Below are 13,203 nucleotides of genomic sequence, written 5' to 3'. Positions count from 1 at the left end.
ATTCAGAAGTCATTTTAAAGACATAATGTTCCGCAACACCTCAACACAAGACCTCAAGCTATTTATAGTCAGCCACGAGAAGGCAGTCCAAACAAGCAAACAAATCCAGAGGGGTAAGGCAGGCAGCAGGTCAAAACACAGGTAGCAGATATGAGACAGGAAAACAGGACCATGCACAGAGGGCTGGAATGCAAGTGCACAACATGACAAACTGGCAAAGAAAAAAAGGCTGGTGAGCTGGTTATATTGGGGGGTGTGAACAGGTGAGCAGGTGGATGCAAGAGTCAGGTGACCAGGTTTGGTGGGAAAGTCCGAGGGCATCTGGTGGGCAGGTGGAAAATTGCAGGTCTGGAACTTTCCTCAGAAATGCATGATGGGCCGGGGGGGATGTGAGAAGTGGCTGGAGTCAGGGAACAGAGGGGCTGACTGAGCAAATTAAAAACAATTGAGGCAGCCGTCGTGACAGAGAGGTAGACACACAGCTCGTGTGCTCATGGCTGTCGGACAACAAGCAGAGAAATGCAATCTTTTTCTAGATTTTCCTTTTGCTGGCCTCTCTCTCTGTGCCGCTCTGCTGTTTATTTGACTGAAGTGACTCATCACTCAGCAGCGCTGGGACTCGTCTCCCAGCTCAGCGCGCTCTCATCGTTTCCCTGGCAAAAACTAAAATTAGGCGGAATTTTAGCGCCAGCAGAAAGTGGCTCTCCACAGAAAGCTTTATTTTGAGAGGCGTCCCTCTCATCTAATGTGCTGCAGGCATTCGCACACTCACATATGGGTACAAATGTGTACAGACAAACACCAGCAATCCCTACAGTGTCTGACTCTGTGTGTGTGTCTGAGCAAGAGGTGGACAATTTTACAGCCTTTAGTCTCCTGGTAAATATTACATGACAACTGAGCCCATGTGATCAATGGTTTTCTGGGGTATTTCCTCATAAGCAACATGAATGACTAAGTGATATTCAACCAGGAAGATTTGGACTACATATCAGTGCTGTTAAGTACAACAGACAGTGTTGACTGCAAACAAAATGCTAACTGAACTGATGACATGTAGTCAATTGTTTTATTATAATACCCAAATTTGATTATTTGTTGAATGAATCAGTTTGAAGGATTAAGTTAGTGATAGTCTACTCTGTTAAAGGTGTTTCATCACAATTTTCTGGCAACAATTAGCCAGCAAAACTGCTGTAAGCCATACCATGATAAGGTGACTGTAGAACTAACCACAGTAGTGTTTAACATACTGCAAATGTGTTTATATACTGAAGAAGTAATTACAGTATTTTTATACTGTATAATTAGCTACAATACTGATGCTGTCCATAGTTATTACTGTATTCATTATGGCAACATTTATTGGAACAAAATCCTGATTTTGTTGATGATTCGAGATCCTTCACTAACAGTGAAACGTTTAACAAGCAGATAATGAATTTGAACCTGAGGGTGTTTTCTCTGCCCATACTGCAAGCCTTTTATTTAAACAATACAGTTGTGTATGTACTCAATAATAGTCTAACTGTAAAAACTGTAACAACTTTAACAAGAGCAGGCTTTAAAAAGTGTTTATGACCACAAGAGCTGTCTAACTGGATACTGGACTTAAAGACGGCACCGAGTCACTTGAATGAAAATTGCTCACCGAGCACCTTTGCCAAAAATGATTTTCGGCTTCAGGGTTTGCTGCCATGTTGTGTGGCCCACTGCAAATTAGTGTTTCTCCTGCCAGCCTCGCCTAAGGGTTCCCACTCCGCACATAGACTTTCCATTGGGATGATGTCACACACATAAAAATCATGGATTTAAAATTCATAATACAAAGAGTAATAACTGACCCTGTGTCCTGTCAGCAGTTTTACAAACGTCTCTATTATAATGGTGGTCTATTAAAAAATAAGGGGGTAGTTTATCCTCCCCAGTTGCTTTTCTGCAGTCGATAGCTTGAAGTGCCTCCTTAACAACAGAGGAGGTGAAGGCCTGTAGGGTGAACTGAGAGGTACGGTTTAAGAAGGGCAGATGAGCCAAAGGCTTGCTATTAAGGGCAGATCCAGAGTATACTGTAACATATCAAACTGATTTCCAGCAGCAGCAAAGTGTGTGTTGAAAGCATGGCAAATCTCTGTTTTGGCTTTTCTCAAGGAGGATGTGCATTTATTTCTGAGTTGCCTAAAAGTCAGCCAATGGGCTGCTTCACCAGTACGCCTTGCTAGAGCCCAGGCTTTGTCCCTTGCCTTGAACATCACTGATAATTCTGTGGAGAACCAGGGGCTTGATCTATCTTTAACCCTAAGCTTTTTAAAAGGTGCATGTTTATTGCATTCATTATGATCGCAAGTAATGAATTTGTGAAATATTCCAAAGCTAATTATACATCTGGTATTTCAAAGGTGTGATGTACATTACTGTCAACAAGGTCCCTGAGAAAAGCCTGTTCATTAAAAGTTTTTAAGTTTCTTTTAATAGGAATCCTAGAGCTTGATCTTTCCAGTTTAGTATTTCTGATGCAGGCTAGAGGACAGTGGTCACAGTAATTTTGTCCCTCCTACTGGACATAATCAAATCTATCAATGTTGAAGGATCCTTAAAATTAGGTCTGGTCGGCTCATCAATTAGCTGTGACAGACTGAGATTGTCACACATCTCTTTTAGACTATTTGAGTCATTTGCTAACCAGTTTAGATTAAAGTCACCTGGAACCAGCATCTCTAAATTACTGTACTGAGCAAGTAAGTCTGCTAGTTTATTAATTGCATTAGAGACAGCTGAATGTGGTCTGTATACACCCACCACATTAATTGAATTGTTATAGATCGGTTAACTTTCAGAACAAACACCTGTTGATCTGGACATGACAAACCATGGATGACCCAACAACTAGCACGGAGGGATAGTTGGTATGTTTGGCGTCAACAACTGCCTCGGTGGACGTCCCAGGGCGCACACCAACAGAGGAGCGAGGTGGAGGTCCCGAATGATGCTCGACCGGGCGAGAGTGAGCTGCAGTGTTTCTTTGGGTGACGGGCAGACTGCCACGGCATGCTCAGAGAGGAGGCCGGTGGCGTTAGAGAGTGTCATCTAATACATCAATTGTGGGCTCCAGGGCTTATGTTTACCGCCTGCTGACCACTGTTGGTTGCGGGAGCTGTTACTACACTGTTATATTAGACTAGACCACACTGACTGTGGGTTTGTTGTTTTAACAGTTTTAATTTAAAAAATGTTACAATGGAATGAATGGACACATTTCAATAAGTCTTTATTTGATTTGTTTCTCTCCAAATAATGATTTTTAGAAGAATTCCAAAATGTAGCAGGTTGATTAACAGGCTTTTACCATGTTTTCCTTCGCTGTGGAGAGCTTTATTAATTTGATAAAGTTAGCTGTGGCATGCGATTTTTAGTAGTATACAAGTTAGTAAGGCTACCAAAATGTAGCCTACTGACAGCTTTGGCTTTGTCACGTGACCCTCCTCTTGCAGGTCGCAGCGGTCCGTCAAGAGCCTCCCTTCTGATGCCTTTGGTTTCCTCTTTGGTCATGTGACGCCTTGCACATCGAGACCGAGTCAAGACCAAGACTAAGCAAAAACGTAACTTAGGAACAACAATTTGTCACCACATGCCCTGTCCGCTTAATTTTTTACAAAGTTAACACTGCAATAGCTAGCATTGCATCCCTCAATATATGTTAACTAAATTAGGTAGCTTGCGCACCTAGCTATGGGGCTAATAGCTGGCAAGCAACTGAAACTAGCGCCCTGAAACATACAGTACATACATACCGTAAAACTTTAATAAATGAATAGCCCGGGCTTTAATTCCTCTAGCACAAAACTCTTGCTCAGCAAAGATGGGAAATACTATCAAAATGTTTATTTATACCAGTATGAATATCACTTGTACACAAATTAGGCTATCGAATAACATATCAATCACAAATCATTCATTTGATCTAGCTTCAATGCAGAGAGAGAGAGAGAAAGAAGAAGAAGAAGAATATTTTACAAAATAGACATACCAATTAGAATTTGGACTAAAATATTTGACATTGTAATCCAACCAATCGCCCTCTATGGTAGTGAAGTTTGGGCTCCACTCAGTCATCAGGACTACACTTGACAAACATCCCATAGAAGCCCTGCATGCAGAATTCTGTAGGTCCACCAACCAATGCATGTAGAGCAGAATTAGGCCGTTACCCATTGATTATTAACATTTAAAAAAAAGAACACCTACATTTTGGTTACATCGCAAATTGAGCTCCACTGACACACTACATACTGCTCTGTGTTTTCTTTTGGATGCTGTTTTGCAGATGAAGAACAGCCACAGCTTCTTCTCCTGTCCCCCACATTCACTTTCTGGGATAGCGTGTGAAGGGGGGCGGGTAGGAGTGACAGCTGTTAACAGTAACACAAATTTCAACTTAGAAATTTGTCAAGTTATTTGTTGCGTTTGAAGCAGCATCCAATCGTAAAATTGTTTTTTACAAATAAATTTAGTGATATCCTCGCAGTTGTGGCAGGGCTGCCAAGTTTTCAGTTTTGTTTGGAGTGAGATTTGGTATCAGTGAAGTCGGTGCATTTTATGAGTAGGCCTTCTGTGACATTACCGACCGCAGGGGTCGCCATCCCTCCTCAACCCCCAGGAATTTTGTTTAAAAAGTTCAGCAGCCAAATTCACAATTTTATAGCATGTATAGATGAAAAGCTAAGTCAATAATCATGGTCAATGATGAATACGTATGGTTGATCAGTATACCTGCCAACCTCCAGGCATCAAAGCCTGAATCAGGAGACCAAACCTAACCAGGGGATCTGGGGATCTTCCCCCAGAAAATTGTTTTCTGCATTCCAGTGAATTTCGAGTAATTTTGTTGCCAAAATATGGAATCTGGAGGACGGGGGGAAAGGAAGCATTGAAAAATGGGACTCTCAGGAGGATCTGGAGGGTTGGAGAAGTAGCTACATCTACAATTATTGTATGAAAAGTAAATGGAGGAAAACGCATTGTTCAAAGACAGTGGATCCCGCAGGATACTTTTGTCCAGAAAACCACCAAACTAGATTTTATAAAACTATAAACAGAAGAGAAGGAAGTTTTTAGCTGAATTATTTTGTTAACCAAAAATGTAAAATAATATTATGTTAGCTACTAGATTTCAGCACTGAGGTACAGTTAGAGTCATGATTTTGCATAGGCACACGAACCATCTCTCGACAAAGTTTCAGAGCGACAGACAGAGCGTCCCTGTAACCAGAGTACCTTACTGCCTGTGTGCGCACGGTGCGAGAGGAGATGGTGCACTGCTACCAGAGAAGCCGCTGACTGAGATTACTCTGAGCAGCATGCATGGGAGTAAACTACACTATAATAGATCTGTGGATATTTCTTGCCTTCGCCCTGATGGTCTGAATAACTCGCTGCTGCTGTTGCGCTGTGCTGCTCTGTCTTGTCTGTCTGTGCGCTGTCCTCTTTTCACGCCGTTACCAATTAGCCTATATATTTGTTTTTCTCTGCGTGAGAAAATGGAAGTGTGGTGTGAGAGCGTGTGAAATTGTCAATTGCGTGAGTCTCACGGTCAATTGCGTGAGACTTGGCAGCTCTGTGTGGTCATGACCGGTCTTGAAATAAAATCCCAAGTCCTCCTTGTCTGAGACAGAGACAAGACTGAGTAAAAATGCAGTCGATTCCGAGACGAGACAGAGACCTTCAAAAAGTGGTCTTGAGGCCGGTCTCGACGCAACATCTCGAGTACTACAACACTGATATCTACTACTAGCAACATACTGTATCCCATGAGTCTTTACCACTGGCACACTGTCAAAGCCTCCTGGGAGTTGTAACTCCACATATTGGATTTCCACTGTGGGCCATATGCTGGAGTTGCTGGAGCTTCAGGAGACAAACACTCGCGTAGAACTGCTGCATTATGTCATTTTGTTTAAAGAGTTGTGGGATGTAAATTTTGTTGTTTGAAGCGCCTCAGCTGCTCTTGGGTCAGTCTGGCGCTCTTGTTTAATTTGTCTCCACGTTTCAGGAGGTGGGAATGTGTCTGCAGGCGAGTGGGAGGCAGAAGGTAAAAAACACCTTTCTTCCTTGTCAAACAGTGACCTTTAAGGTGATGAATGGAAGTGGAGGTTTGATTTATACAGAAGTGTGTGTGTTTGTGTGTGTGTCAAGGATAGTCAGGAGGTAGAAAGATCTCTCTCTCACACGCACACAAACACGGACTGGTTGTGTGTGGAAGAGTAAAGATGAGCGGCTGGTATCTTAGCAACAGCACGTTAACAGAGGAGAGGGGAGAATGCGTTGGTGAAGGTTGATGGTATACCAAACTACTGAGACTCTGCACACACACACACACACATACACACACACACATTCATTCATGTCAAGACTCACCACTAATGGGGTAGTTTGTTGCTGGAGCCCCTAGATAGCACGCGAAAGGTTTTCTGTTTGAGCTACCTGATTTTTTCATCTGAGTCACAGAGAGTTGTTTAATGTTTTCAGGACTTCGACACCATTTTGCAAGCTGATGAAATTTCTTTGGTCAAAAGCTACCGATATTTTTCCAGAGTTTAAAATGTCTCTCATTCTGCCAACTTGTATGCCATAATATTTCAAGTATTTAGTGCAAATCCCTTCTGAAAAACTAAGTGCTTTTCCAGCCACCTGTTTTTATGTGCATTTTCAGTTTGCACATAAAAAAACTTCAGAAAATTCAAAGAAAATTCCAAATATTGCAAAAAAAGGTTTTACACTTTGCTGAGGTGGAAAAGTTGGTGTATCAATAAAACAAAATGTGACAAAGTGCAATGGAAACAGGAATGGTGAATAAATCATGACGTACACGTGATTTAAACGTCCACTGAAGTTACTAAAAATAGCAACAGATGAAAACATCCAATTTGTGTGGAGAGATGACAGTAACTTTCCTTAAACAATGCATGAAACAAACATAAATGTCATATTTCCATCATGCAAGGGCATAGAATTTGGTAGGGACGGTAGGGAAATGTCCCTACCAGTATCCAGCGACTGCTGAATTGTCCCTAGCAATACTTTTGATCAAAAAAATTAAATATAAGCACTGTTGTCCGTCTGTGTCTAGTCAATGTATTTGGTACAAAAACGGTTAACAGATCTCGTTCTCCGCTACGAGTGCAAAGATTACATCCTGCCCCCCTCATATGCCTCACAGTGGTTTGGTCCACTGCCTACCCATAGCCACATAGCCTTTTTTTTTTAGCCACACTTTTTATACTGTCAGAATATTTAATTTGAATATGAATTATAAGCTCTGCCCCCTCACACACACGCAAGTAACTGACACATACACACACACACAGTTGTCATTGCAGTCTCTGTGACTTTCTCGCTAGACTTAGCGACTTTTCAGACCCTCTTAGCAACTTTATTTCTAAAAAGCGACTAGTGACAAATCTAGTGAGTTATTCAGACCATCGGGGGGAAAGTGAAACATATACACAAATCTTATATATTGTAATTTATTAACAATATAAATTTGGTTAAACTTTGCTTTACTTTTGCATGGAAACCTGTCTTTACGATCATCATTGAACACAAACAGTCCCCATTGCTTGTTGCTATTGTTTGGGTTGCATCCCAAAAATAGTTGATATTTTAAAGACATTTTCAATACAGAACTGAATCACGTGAATTTGAATAATCTATGTGTTTCCCGTTTACTCGATACCACTGTTGTGTCTGTGCGTTAAGTACGAAGCTAGAGCCAGGAGGGGATTAGCTTAGCTTAGCATAAAGACTGAAAGCAGGGAGGAAACAGCTAGCCTGGCTTTGTCCAATATTCAAAAATAAGTTCACTGATTAACATGTCATATCACATTTATTTGATCCGTACACAATCAAAAATGTAAAAACAAGTTCTGGTTTTGGGGGATAGACTCGTCGTCACCATGAGGTTGCCAGACGTCCATTGGAGACTCCAGGTAGTCACTGCTCTTGTTTGTCACAGCACGTAACTATCAGGAAACCACAAATTGCTGTTTTTACATTTCGTTTTTATGCGAATTAAACAAACAAGATACAGCATGTTAAATTAGTGAGCTATAGAGATGTAAGTAGACATATATTTTCACTTTGGAGACAGCTAAGCTAGCTGTTTGCCCCTGCTTCCAGTCTTTATGCTAAGCTAAGCTAATCGCCTGCTGGCTCTAGCTTCATTCTTTACATACAGATATGAGAGTGGTATCAATCTTCTCATCTAATTCTCATCAAGAAAGCAAATATGTGTATATCCCAAAATGTTGAACTATTCCTTTAAACATTCATTTCCACTGAGCTTTACAGAGAAAGTGAACTCTTCCTGAACCCCTCCTTAACAGTGGCCAATATCAGTATGATATTTCTGCACACCAGTATACTAGTCTGTCTGCAATTGCCGGATCACACAGAGAGAAAAGAGCTCCAGCTGCTATTTAAAATTGAGTCTACCATCTTTTTTTTTCTAAACTGCTTCCCCTTCTTGGCCCGTCTTTGTCTTTTTGTGTCTCCCTCAAGTTCTATCAAATCTAAATCTGTACCTTTCGGCCCATCTTGTTTTGATGATGTCTCTTCACCTCTCTCTCAATGGCTGTCTCACTTTCTCCATCTCACACCCACACACACACACACACACACACACACACACACACACACACACACACACTTCTCAGAGGTGTTTCTCTCTTCCAGGGTGTGAATGGGATTGGCTTCACAAGGGACTGAAAAAGATGCATGGATGGATGGATGGATATGGGGTACATGATGGATGGAAGAGAGTGATAGAGATGGAGGTAGAGAGACAGAAGAGGTTTTGTGATTGGGATCTGACCTGATTCTGTACCAAAAATACATCTTGGAAACACAAAGATAGGAGCAGAGAAGTGATGAAGAGAAGATGGAGGAAAGAAGAAGAGAGGAATAAGAAGAAAGAAGGTGCAACCTAAGCACATATACTCCACTCTAACAATGCAGAGTACATCATTACTACACAGATCTGCAGATCAAGAACAACTCTCCACTGATGCATTGTTACTAACAGGACAAAGTCTCTTTCTTATTCAAATCACATAGTGTGTATACAAAATATATAGTTCATTTTACAGTATCTGAAAAATGCATCTATGCTGCTAAGTGTACCAAACTTTAAAATGCATCTACATGTAATATTAACCCTGTAACATTTCTCACCCATTGAATCAACGGTTGACCTGAAAGTTTGTAGGGAAATGTTACACTGATGTACCAATTTAAAAATGCAGTGACTTTAAGAAAAAAAGCTGTTTGAAGTTCATATCCTATATCCCTGCATTAAATCAAAATCAAAGCAGCAGACCCCGAGATATCTTGTCTTTCAAGCTCCAAAAACAAGGACCCTAGACTTCCCATAATGCAACACGATAAACCTGCCTGGTAAACATCCTCATCTTACACCTGGTTTGTAAAGCATGCTTTCTGCTGAAAATTTGAAATCTTAAAGTTCAAGCTAAGGTTTTCTCAGACTTGGCAAAGCTCCTCCAGAGTCACAACTACAACACAACTGTTTTCACATTTCAAATTTACTACATATCCCTGAAACCCTGGAGATTCAGTACAAGTAGTACTAACCATGACTAAAAAAACTATTTTGATGTGTAAAATTGATGGAGTGCCACTTTAATTGTTCTGCTAACAAGCCTATTTTTTTGTTTTTCCATAGCAGCGAGGCTTAATGGATGGCAATGTCAGCCTGTCAGTCGGTCAGTTCACCACTTTGGTCCAGACTGAAATATCTCAGCAACTATTTGATGGATTGCCATTACATTTGACACAGGTATCTATGGCAGATGAATCCTAATGACTTTGGTGATCCTGACTTTTCCTCTAGTGGCACCATGAGGCTGACATTTGTATTTTTACATGAAATATCTCGACATACATACATACATACAGTTTATCCAATAAAATGTGACTTGGATGGAGCAACTGACCATTACCATTCCAGGCACTTGACCTTGGTAGCTCATAGGTCGGAGTTATGTGTGTTCTAAAGTGGCAAAAAAAACATGTTTACATTTCCAGTGCAGTGCAGAGGTTTTAGTTTTAGCTGAAAATTATTAATTTTTGTCTTTTCTGGTCCAGTAACATGTGCAAGGGAGGTGCAGGTGAATGCAAAAAGTCCTCTACAGTTGAACAGAGGCTTAGTATCAGGCTCCAAATCGGTATGGTTCTCCAGAGACTCCATGCTCTCTAAGTCACAGCCACTCTTGAGATATCAAATCAATCCCTGAACAATTTGGGGAGAGGGGATTCAGACACAGTTTGACAATTTGACAAGCACTTCATCTGAAGCATACCGAGGCCTAATAGATAAACCTGCATTTCCATGTGAATGCCTTTAAAGACTGATGTGCTTATTTAAAGACTGTGGTACCGATTTAATAAATGTCTTAAAAGCAAGAATAGTGTGCTAGAAGCTCCTTCTCTGCAAGACACTGAGCTTCTCTACACCTGCATGAAAAATAGTGGAAGTTTTTTCTAAATCTGCTGGAAGATATGCTGTGTTTATGCTCAGGAAGAAAATTGATGTCTGAGGCATCTGCTAACAGGGATGCGAGACGGGGAGGGGGAGTTGGTTAGCGAGGAAGGCGATGCTGGGAGAGATGGAGGGTGAAGGACAGGGTGTCATGTAAAAGATATATCAAAGTGAGGTGGGAAGGTGAGGAGGGAGGTTGAGAAGCAGATGTGTTCAGAGAGGAAGAAGGTCCTCTGCACCAAGCAATATCCTTCTCCCACTGGGTGTCATTACAGACTCGAAGCTTCTGATCAGTGGCTTTAAAGACTCCACAGGGCCACACACTGCTAAGTCAGGCACATTCACACCCATAATGACACAGGTATTAAAACACATCATTTTGTTCCCTTTCACCTGCCGCGATTCCCAGCCGACAACCTACAACCTTCGGCTCTTTGTCTTTTTTCTGTTGATACTTTAACGAGGGCACAGAAGCAGCCTGCTAGAACAAAGATATGCTTGACTTCAAAGGCAGCCGAAGTGCTTTTTAAGGTAATTTATGATTTCTCGCTCAGTTTTCAAATGAGAGAGTCTACAGCCATGCTAGCAGCTCTGTGAGACTTTACTAAGGCACAGTGGTAATAAAATGGCTATAAAATGTGACATATTGCATTGTGGGATTGTTAGCAGAAATTAGTGTGCATGCCGTGGACTCTTAAGCCACAAAGTCCAAAGTGGGGGGAGGTCAGGGTGGATGGATGGGTCAACAACTTTGACACGGGAGACAATGCTTCCCATTACCTATCAACTGTCAACGTTGGTTTCTTTTAACCCCAAAAAGTTGTGTTTGTGCCTAAACCCAACTGAATCTTAGCGTTGTCAGATTAGAAAACACTTTTATTTTTTGAACAGTGATTTGTAACAGTCTTGGAAGGCTGTCACATTGAATGTAATCCAGGCAGCAATTGTTCAAATCAAATTAGTAGTATATAAGTATATTTTGCAGAGGCAGGGTTGTTGATGTACAGTGAAAGAAAAATCAAAAGACCAAAATCCTTTGCAGGAGTGTGAGGTGGAAAATTTCCTCCCTTTGCTCACATGATTAAAAAAATGTAGCCTTGTTAACTATACATATGAGGGAAAATGTGACAGAGTAAACAACTATGCAGCAGCACAGCATGCCTCATTATATCTGAACAAATCATCTACCCTGTGTGTGTGTGTGTGTGTGTGTGCGTGTGCCCATGCATTTCTATAGTATATGTGAGTGTGTGTGGGTGTCAGAGTGAGGATGAGGGGAGGTGGTGCTGGCTGGATCTGGGGCTCGATCTGCAACACAGGCTGTCTGCACACACAACACACACTATATAATTGGACTCAGAGGAGAGAGGAGATCCGCCCACAGGCTTTGGATTATGCTGATATACGGCATATATTGCCATCCTAACATTCCTATCTCATATCTGGTTCTATTGTAGGCCTGCACTTAGTATACCGACAAAGTAAAATAAGGCGAGAGTAGAAAGACAGTCTGCCCAAAAACACAACAGAGCATCAGTGCCGACTGTCATGTCAGAGGCAATCTGGGAATCTGTTTTATCTCCGGAAACATTTTTATGTCAAACAATAGATCACTCACAGACATTCACAGGGACACACGCTCATTTATCACAGGCAATTGATTTTTCTTAGCTTGGAAGTATTTGGGAAACACCCAAAAACAATTTGTGCATGGGTGTGGAGGGGTAAGGAGTCTCAGAGGTGCCAATGTTGGCTAAATGACTCAAAAGTATTTCAGTTCATAAATAAACAGTAGAGTGAACTGAATGATGAAAATGGACTGTGAAACAAGAAAATAATCGTGTCTTCAGTTTTAGAATTAATATCGTCATTATGAGATCATTATAATTTTTTCATTATAATAATTTTTAAAGCTCTATATAGTTTGGCTCCTTATTTCGGATATTTCTAATCTTTTAATGCCACATTCTGCACCAAGACCTGAAATCCGGTGACCAAAAGATATTAAGAGTTCTGCTCTCCAGGCTCAGAACAAAATGAAACTGTTTAACCACCAATATAACGGAACAACCTTCAGTATCAGGTCAGCTGAGGCAGTGCCACATTTTAAAAATCTGTACAAACTAGCTTTTTATTTAACTTTTTACTTGTATATTGGGATTTTTATTTGATTACTTTGTTATTATTTAGTACTTCTATTAACAAGTATCTCATAGTCTGCTTTACTGTATTGTACGATTTGTAAATCACTTTGTTACTGTTGTTTTGAAATTTGCTAAAGGCCTGGTATAAAGTTGAATGAGTTCACTGACTTACTCACATAATTCAGTCAGTAAAGTTAACTTTACTCTTTACTCTTCCATTTATCATTTAATTGCCCTTTTTAACTATTTTGCTCGTGTTTAATGGTTTGCCTGTTTTCCCAGTCCCAGTGTCCTCTTTTTCCCATTTTCATCACCTGGAATAATACTGAGTGTGTCTAAATCAGTGGTATTAGCTTTATAAACATACAGTAGATTAGGAGTTAGGTCAGTGTTATAATGAAATGTTAAAATGAGAAATGAGAAATGTTAAGTTTACGTGAATGCAAATTTAACACTTAGATGATACAGTAAAATCTTGAAACTTGGAAAGAGTCTAAACGGCTAAACTTG

The sequence above is a fragment of the Siniperca chuatsi genome, linkage group LG1, assembly GCF_020085105.1.
Source record: "Siniperca chuatsi isolate FFG_IHB_CAS linkage group LG1, ASM2008510v1, whole genome shotgun sequence".
Classification (NCBI taxonomy): Eukaryota; Metazoa; Chordata; class Actinopteri; order Centrarchiformes; family Sinipercidae; genus Siniperca; species Siniperca chuatsi.
The sequence above is the reverse complement of the archived record's forward strand: the minus strand, read 5'-3'. Positions refer to the sequence as shown.